We start from the raw sequence: 8121 nt of genomic DNA on the forward strand, positions 1-8121 counted from the left end.
CAATCAGGGGTATAGGTATTCTTGGCTTCTGGATTTCTGATTCAAAACTAAAAGAAGAAGGGGACTTGTCAAGGCCTCTTACCTCTATGGCTGGAGCTTTGAGAATGATAGGATAAAATGCTGATTGCTTCTGCTTATTAGCTTGTTTTTCTACAGGGACAACAACGTTATGAATAGGAGTTTCTTTTACATTATTCATCATAGACACCAGATTATATTGGTGTTGATTTTCAATTTGTAGAACAGCTTCACCATCCCACTCTTGGCTGATCTGGTCATTGAATAATAACTTCTCATAGGCAGCTTTGGTTAAAAAGGTGGTGCCACCTTTGTCTTCCATACCATGGATCTCATCATATTCCTCAAACTGCTCTTCTTGCATGACTGCATTCTGAAAAGGGACCTTCAGCCTTTGGTCTTCATTGGCCTCTTTGCTTCTTTGCAAAATCTGCAATTGCTCATCAGGTCTTCTATATAGATTTGGATTTGGAGGAGCAAAGGTATTATTAACCCTTCCTTTCCTAGAATGCTGCTCAACCTTTAATTTGGAAACTTCAGAGGCTAATGACTTGATCATTTTGGTCATTTTATCTATCTGAGGATCAAAGGATGATGAAGACTCGTCCCTCTGTCTCCTTTTGTCAACATTACCTTTGAGGTTTTCTGCAGCCATGATGTTCGATTCTACTTCTAAGGCTACATCTTGCATATCAACCAAACTAACACATCACCTCTCCCTCAACAGTAAACAGAATTTAGAATCAAAGGCACTGGCATAGATGAGTCTAGCAGAGGTAGCGTTGGGTTTTACTTCAGCAGGTATCTTGTTGTACATGCGGTTAAGTCTCTTATTAAAATCAGAAAGCAGCTCACCCTTTTCCCTCTATAAGTTCCCAAACTCAGTGTGGTAGTAGAGGAGATCCTTCTTATCCCTCCAATGCTTCAGGAATGCATCATCTAAAACCTCAATATCAACTATAGATCTTGGGCTCAGTTCTCTGAACCATTTTCTAGCCTCTCCATCTAGTCTTTGAACAAAGATTCTCATCCAAAAATCATCTTCACTAATGTCCAGTTTATCAGAATAGCTATAGAATGATTCAATATGTTCTTCAGCTATAACACCTTCAGTCCTATTAGTGTCAGTATCTTCATCCCTCCATCAGTGATCAAATTGCTCTTTTTGCATGCATGTTAGGTGTCCCATCTGATCAGCTGCATTTCATTAGGTCATGGATCAAATGATGGTAGTGGTTTCATGTCAATTTCCCTCATGACATTTCTCTACTGACCTATTGTCACATTTTTTAGGTCATTTACTGTCATCCAGTTTCATTTCATTCATAAAAACCAGTTTTAGGGTTTTTGTCTCACTAGGTCTAGGGTTTGTCATCATAGTCATCCAAAACTGAATAAAAGGTTAGCAAGCACATGAGGAGGATAAATAAACTCATAAAATCATAAATTTTACTTCTATTAGGTTCAATAAATTTGTTTCACCTCAAAACTCTTTTTGAGGTGAAAACAGGGTTTTTTCCATTTCATGTAATTTCAATGTTCCTATATGTAATATGTATTCAAAAGCTGTTCTTAGTGACCTGGTGACAAGATCCACTCCTGCCATGCAAGAGTCCACCTGAAGAAATCAATGTAAAAGTCCACCTGCAAAAAGACAAAAGTCATAAATAAAGTGAAACAGGGCATTTGTGAAAAAGCTAGGACAACATTAGAAAAGTGGGTTTGGTAAATGAAAAAATTAAAAGCAAGGGGATATAAAAGTCATCTATGTGTTTGAAATCTTTATTGTTGCAAGTGAATGAGCTAAAGGCAAGAAATCTTGCTTTTGGAGGAAAGAGGCAACACTGAGCAAAAAGCCAGAAATTTTATCAGTGTTGTGCACCTGGCGTAGGTTTTACATTGCAATTTGTTCAGGCGCTACACATACAAAGTGCGCTGTGCACCTGAGAGGCAGTGCTACGCACCTATCCATTGAGCATCAGAATGATTTCTATCACCTTCCTTTGCTTCAAACTCCTCAATTCACCTCTCAAAAAGTAAGTGAAGCTTCTCATCTTATTTAGCAAGGAGTTTTTCATCAGTTGTGGTGACTTTTATGTCTAAAACACTAAACCCTAGCTGCCTCCAAATTGTCTTATAAGATTTGCAAAGTTTTCTGCTATTTTTATTCCCCTAGATTATTTTCCTATACCCCATTCCCTTAAACTAAATTTCCCTAAATCCCTTTCCCTTTCCCTTTCCCAAAATCATTAACACTCATTTCCCAAACCCCATTCTCATTTACCAAACCCTAACCCTATACTCTATTCCCAAACCCTAACTCCTACTTCCTATTCCTTCACTATATCCATTTCATTATCAAAACCCTCATCTACATTCATAATACCAGTCATTTCCCTAATTCCCCAAAAGAAACCAACATTCACTTCCTAGATACATTATTCACCCTCATATTTTAAAATCTCTTCATACTCATCAGTTTTCACTCCAAATTCATAAGCATGGAGACAGATTCAGACTATGAGAGGGAAGAGGAAACTTTCAGTGATTCTTCCTGAGAAGCTCATGTACCAAGAAAACCACATAAAGGAGGGAAAATCATCTGGGAGGAGCCCACCACTCTCACAGAATTAGTTCATTCATGTTAAAGAATAATTAATTGGAGAAACATTTTATAAGTTCCTTCATGACTGTTTCACCCCCCCCCCCCCCCCCCCAAAGTAATGATCTAGTTAGATATCTTTTTTGGATTCAAATGTGTTAAGTAAGTCATTCATCTATGACCATTTCCATGAGAGGTAGTCGTAACTGACTAATTTCTCATGATTTTTGAATAGTCCACTTAGCACTCATTGCATCGGGTGATGCTCACAGGGGTGAAGAAGTGGGATTGAAACTAGTGAAATGAATCACATAGCGTCAATCATCACTTTTGGGGCTTTCACCCAGTAACCAGGACTTCTCAGGAGGTCACGAATGCCATATCACCTCTAGCTCAAGAGCACTTAACTATGGAGTTTCCCCACAATCAAGCCCACTTAGCTTGCTACCCCATTTGCAAAACCTTAGCAAATATTGTGCCTCATGAACCATTCAAGTAGAGTTCCCTTCACTCCTTTGAATAAGTATTAAGGGGTTTTCACAGTGCATTACATTAGATATCATTTTTGGATTTGACTGCATTAAGTAAGTCATTCATCTATGACCATTTCAATGAGAGGTAGTTGTAACTGACTAATTTCTCATGATTTTTGAATAGTCCACTTAGCACTCATTGCATCGGGTGATGCTCACAGAAATTTTCATGTTTTTTAGAATGAGTTCTCCAAAAAAATTGGTTCTTACTGCTGCAAATTTCAATGTATGCAAAGAAAATGTGAAAAATAAATTATTACTTTATATATATATATATATATATATATATATATATATATATATAATTTCTTGGCATAATAGACTTTGAGCACTGCAATAGCCGCAGGTGGTTTTTTTCCCTGGAGGGGGTTTTCCACCAGAAAAAATTGTGTCCTTTGTGTTTATTGCTTTCATGGTTTCTAGTTTATGTTTGATTCTCTAATCTCTAATTATGTGTTTTAGTTCATGCATGTTAAAGAATAATAACTATTTGGAGAAATATTTATAAGTTCCTTCACTACTAATTCACTCCCCCTCTCAGTAGTGATCTAGTTTCCAACAATTGGTATCAGAGCGGGGCTCTCGAGTGCAACTTGATCACTGGAGAGTGGATCTTGGATATTTTGACAGAAATTTGCATTTTTCAGAATGAGTTCTCCAAAGAAATTGGTTCTTACTGCTACAAGTTTTTATGTATGGAAAGAAAATGTGATAAATAAATTATTTCTTTATGGCTCTAACAGTTGGAGATTGGTTTTTGAAGGAGTTGACAGATATTTATGTAAATCTAAAGTATGGAAGAAAAATGCTCAATCAAGGAAAATTATTTTAAAAAATCTCCATAATGCAGATTTAGAGAAAATTGGAGATTTAAAATTTTCCAAGGAAATTTGGGATAGATTGCATATGCTATATGGAGCCAGCAACAACAACAGTGATGAAGAGATTGAGAAGAGCAACAAAGAGAAGAAGGAAGCTCCACTTGAACCAACTATGAAAAAGGACAACAAATTTGAAGGTATAAGCTGCAATGATATACTTTTGAGTTATATTTTTGATAGCGGTAATGAAAATGATTCAGATTTAGTTAGTGAAAGAGATGATGATCACAATTATATGCTCCTTAAGGCTCAATATGAATCTGCCATGGTTGTTATTGAAGAATTTTCTAGTGAAATTGGTAGACTAACAAATGTATGCAAGGAGCATAAGAAGAAATTGCAGGATTATGATCAAAAGGAGAAAAATATCAAGGAATAAATTACTACCTTGAGAACACAGCTGGCAGAATCGAAAAGATTAGAAGAGGTCAATTGCAGCAAGAAAAAAGATAGGAAGGATTATGTTGAAGTGCTTGAAGGTGTGATTGACAAATTGAGAAAGGATCTTGAGGAAAAGAACCAGCAGTTGGAGAAAGTGAAGATCACCATAGTAGTAAGAAAACCTAGCAGCAATCTTCAAAAGTGTGAGACAAGCATGCATGCAGGAAATAATAATAAAGAAGAACCAAAGAAGCCTGCAACAAAGAATGTGACTAGCAACAACAGTAAGAAAGAAGAGAGAAAACAAATTCACCAACAACAAAAAAATAGAAAACCAAAAGGAGCCTTTACATCTAGAAGACCATTTTCTCCTATGGTTGAAGGTAGCAATTTTCAAAGGAGAAGTCAAAACTCCTTTACCCCCTTGATGGATGAGATTGAGTGCTTCAATTGTCACAATTTTGGTCATGTGGTAGTTGATTATAGGAAGAAAATACACACTTTCATGCAACAATATGATCAACCAAAAGGAGGACCTATATTTAGGTATAAAATCTCTTTCAATGGTTAGTGTTTTGCTTGTAACATGTTTGGGCATAAATCCATTGAGTGTAGATATAACATAAGAAGATGGAGGTTCAGTATGAGCAGCAAGAGATCAGATCATTTGGCTACATATCTTAGTCATATAGAGTGTTATGTATGCCCTAATTTTGGGCATATGGCCAAGGATTTTAAGATTCCTAGATATTTGGGGCCATTTGTTAAAAAGCAATAGTCAAGGAAAATTGTGCAACAGAGGAACACATGGAAGAAGGAGTAGCTAGGAATATGTGGCATTGAACTTTCTTCTTGTGATGTGGATGACGTGTGGTATATAGATAGTGGATGTTCACATCATATGTTAGGTTTGGGGGAATTTTCGTTTTCTCTACAAAACTAAGGATGGTCGTGTTGTGTTTGAAGGTAGTGAAACAACTAGAGTGTTGGGAAGTGGCAAAGACAATCTTGCTGAGAAGAGGAAAAATGCAGAAGATGTTTGGCTCATTGAAGGCCTAAAGCATAATATCTTGAGTGTGAGCCAAATGGTTGATGGAGGAAAGGAAGTGATTTTCAACTCCAAAGGTTGCATCATCTAGAAATAAGGATCAAAGAGAGTGATTGCAAGAGGAATCAAGACCCCAAATAATGTGTATGTGTTGAAGGGAAGAGTGAAAAGTAAGAAGAGACAAAGAGAGTACTCTTCCTCATCAAATTTATAGTAGATGAGATCAATACCTACTATATTCCATTCTTGCATGTTAGATCTACTTGACTGCAGTAGTATGCATGAGACTAGCATGGTCTCAAGGGGAGTGTTGGCAACTTGATTAAGTTTCCTTCATGCACTTTCATATCATCCAGATTGCTTCATATGAGGTATATCAAGCTCAAGGGGAGCTATGCTTTTCAAGGCTTGATTCTTTATTTTTATCTCTTTTAACTCATTATTTTTGAAGCTAATGTGTTTATTGTATATGAGTGGAAAATACATGTTTATCATCCTTGTTGCAACATTCATTTATTATCTTTTAGCCATATTGTTACTGATGGTTTTTGGAGCAACTACATTTTGAGCTCTTGTGATGATATTGGAAGTATGACAACCACACTGTTGTCTTATGCACATGGTCTAGGTGTGATGGAGGATCACACATTTAGGGGGAGCATATGTGCTTCCTAATGGGTTTGTAAAATGTTGACATTGTTTTATTGTAGGATGATTTTTATTGCTATTTCCACACATTACTACTTGGATGTGATGGTATGGTTGCATGGAAAAATTAGCAGACTACTAGTGTTTTCATTGATTATAGTCATGACATGCCTTATTATACTTGTTGCTACCATGGAGTTTTTGATGATGTGATAGAGTTGGCGCATCTAGAGTAGATGTACCTCACTGCTTATGTTTTCACTTCTAGATGAATCATGTATGCTGCTGATATGTTTTAGATTGCTGAATTATATGTTGATATTGCATGGAAAAAAAGAGAATGATGTTGTTTATGATGTGTTGGACATTCATTTAGTTGATTCATGTTGATTCATATGATTTCTTGTGTATGGAAAGACTATCGTTGATCATGATGCGAATGTATTTGTTGTTTCCTCTATTGATATATTGCCATGTTGCCGCTATTAGATGATTTTATTATTGTACCTATGTGGAGAATGGTGATCTTGCTGCAGGATATTCTTTATTGGATGATGATGGTAAAGGTGTTGAGTGGCCATGTAATATCATATGATGTTGTTAGTATACATATTGTTGTTTCTATATATGGGGAGCATATATCATTACTCATTGTTTCCATGTACTCATGTTATTTCATCTTTTGGACATGTATACAAGAGAGCACACTTATTTGCTTTGTAAAAGTCATGTATTATCATTATTTCATATTTTGGGTGCATTGCTCATGGAAAGGCCCATGCTTTCTAATATGTCTTGTCATTAGCTTTGTATGGGTCAATGGAAGTCCAAGTCATGTATTATTTTGAATACCATTAATGTAACCCCACTTCATTAGGTGCATGATGTAAACTTGGGCCCATAGAGTCATGGTTGGTGATATGAGATTTTATAGAGGATTCATATATCAATCTTAAGTACTTGTCACAAACATGTATTTTCTCCATGAAGCATTATATGTATTGTATATCTTGTCTAAATTCAGTTGGAGTCATGGTCATGAGGAGTACTCCCTTGCATTTGGCAAGGAATCTTGTTGCATTATGATGAGTGTATGATTATAGCTCCATTACATGCTTAGGGGGAGCATGCTCAATTTCAGAGATGGCATGACAATGGCATAGATATGATTAGCAGTTGAGCTTCTTGACAGGGGGATCATTTCTCTCATTTGGCACATTATTTGGCATTGTACTTCAGTTTTTGTATGGCCCTTTTCCATTGATGTCAAAGGGGGAGAGAATTTGGATGGATAGATATCAACTTCAAAGTTGCAACTTTTGTGTGGATAGTATATGGAGATTAATATCACTTGTTGGATGGAGGTTGACATCAATGCCAAAGGAGGAGTTTTCTGACATTGATGTCAATAGGTTAATGGTGTTGCTTTTCATGTGCATGTGTTATGGATGTTTGGCTAGATGGTATTGTTAGTTTCCATTGATGTCAACATACTTATGACTAGACATAGTGGAGATGATGTTGTGCTTGCTGAGTAGAGATGGATTCCGCATGTGATGATTGGAATGCAGTTGACATGTTGTGTTGACTAGAGATGTTGATGTTGTAGGTGGTTGGAGTGTTGCTACAGGTGTTGCATATGTATTTATATGCCTTAGAGGCATTGGATATGTTGCTACATGTGTTGACTTGTGGTTGGTTGTGTTGGAGGCACCTCTATCAATGTTGGAGGTAGTTATGTGACATGATGCTGCTGCTGAAGGAGTTAGAGATGTTGATACAAGAGTTAGATATGTTGCTACAGGTGTTGAAGGTGTTTGGAAATGTTGTAATTGTTGTTTGAGGAGTTGGAGGTGATGAGGCTGAAAGACTAGGTATTACATGTCACTGACTTGTTCTTGGCTTGCGTATCATTTGCAGACTTGTCACAGAGGTTTGGAGGTGTGTTCAGGAGCTGAACAAAATGATCCATCAGCTGGAAGTGGTCCTAGACTAATGTCTTAGTGTTTT

This window comes from Pinus tabuliformis, chromosome Q (assembly GCF_031772625.1).
Source record: "Pinus tabuliformis cultivar Carrire ecotype Pingquan chromosome Q, CPIR1, whole genome shotgun sequence".
NCBI classification, from domain to species: Eukaryota; Viridiplantae; Streptophyta; class Pinopsida; order Pinales; family Pinaceae; genus Pinus; species Pinus tabuliformis.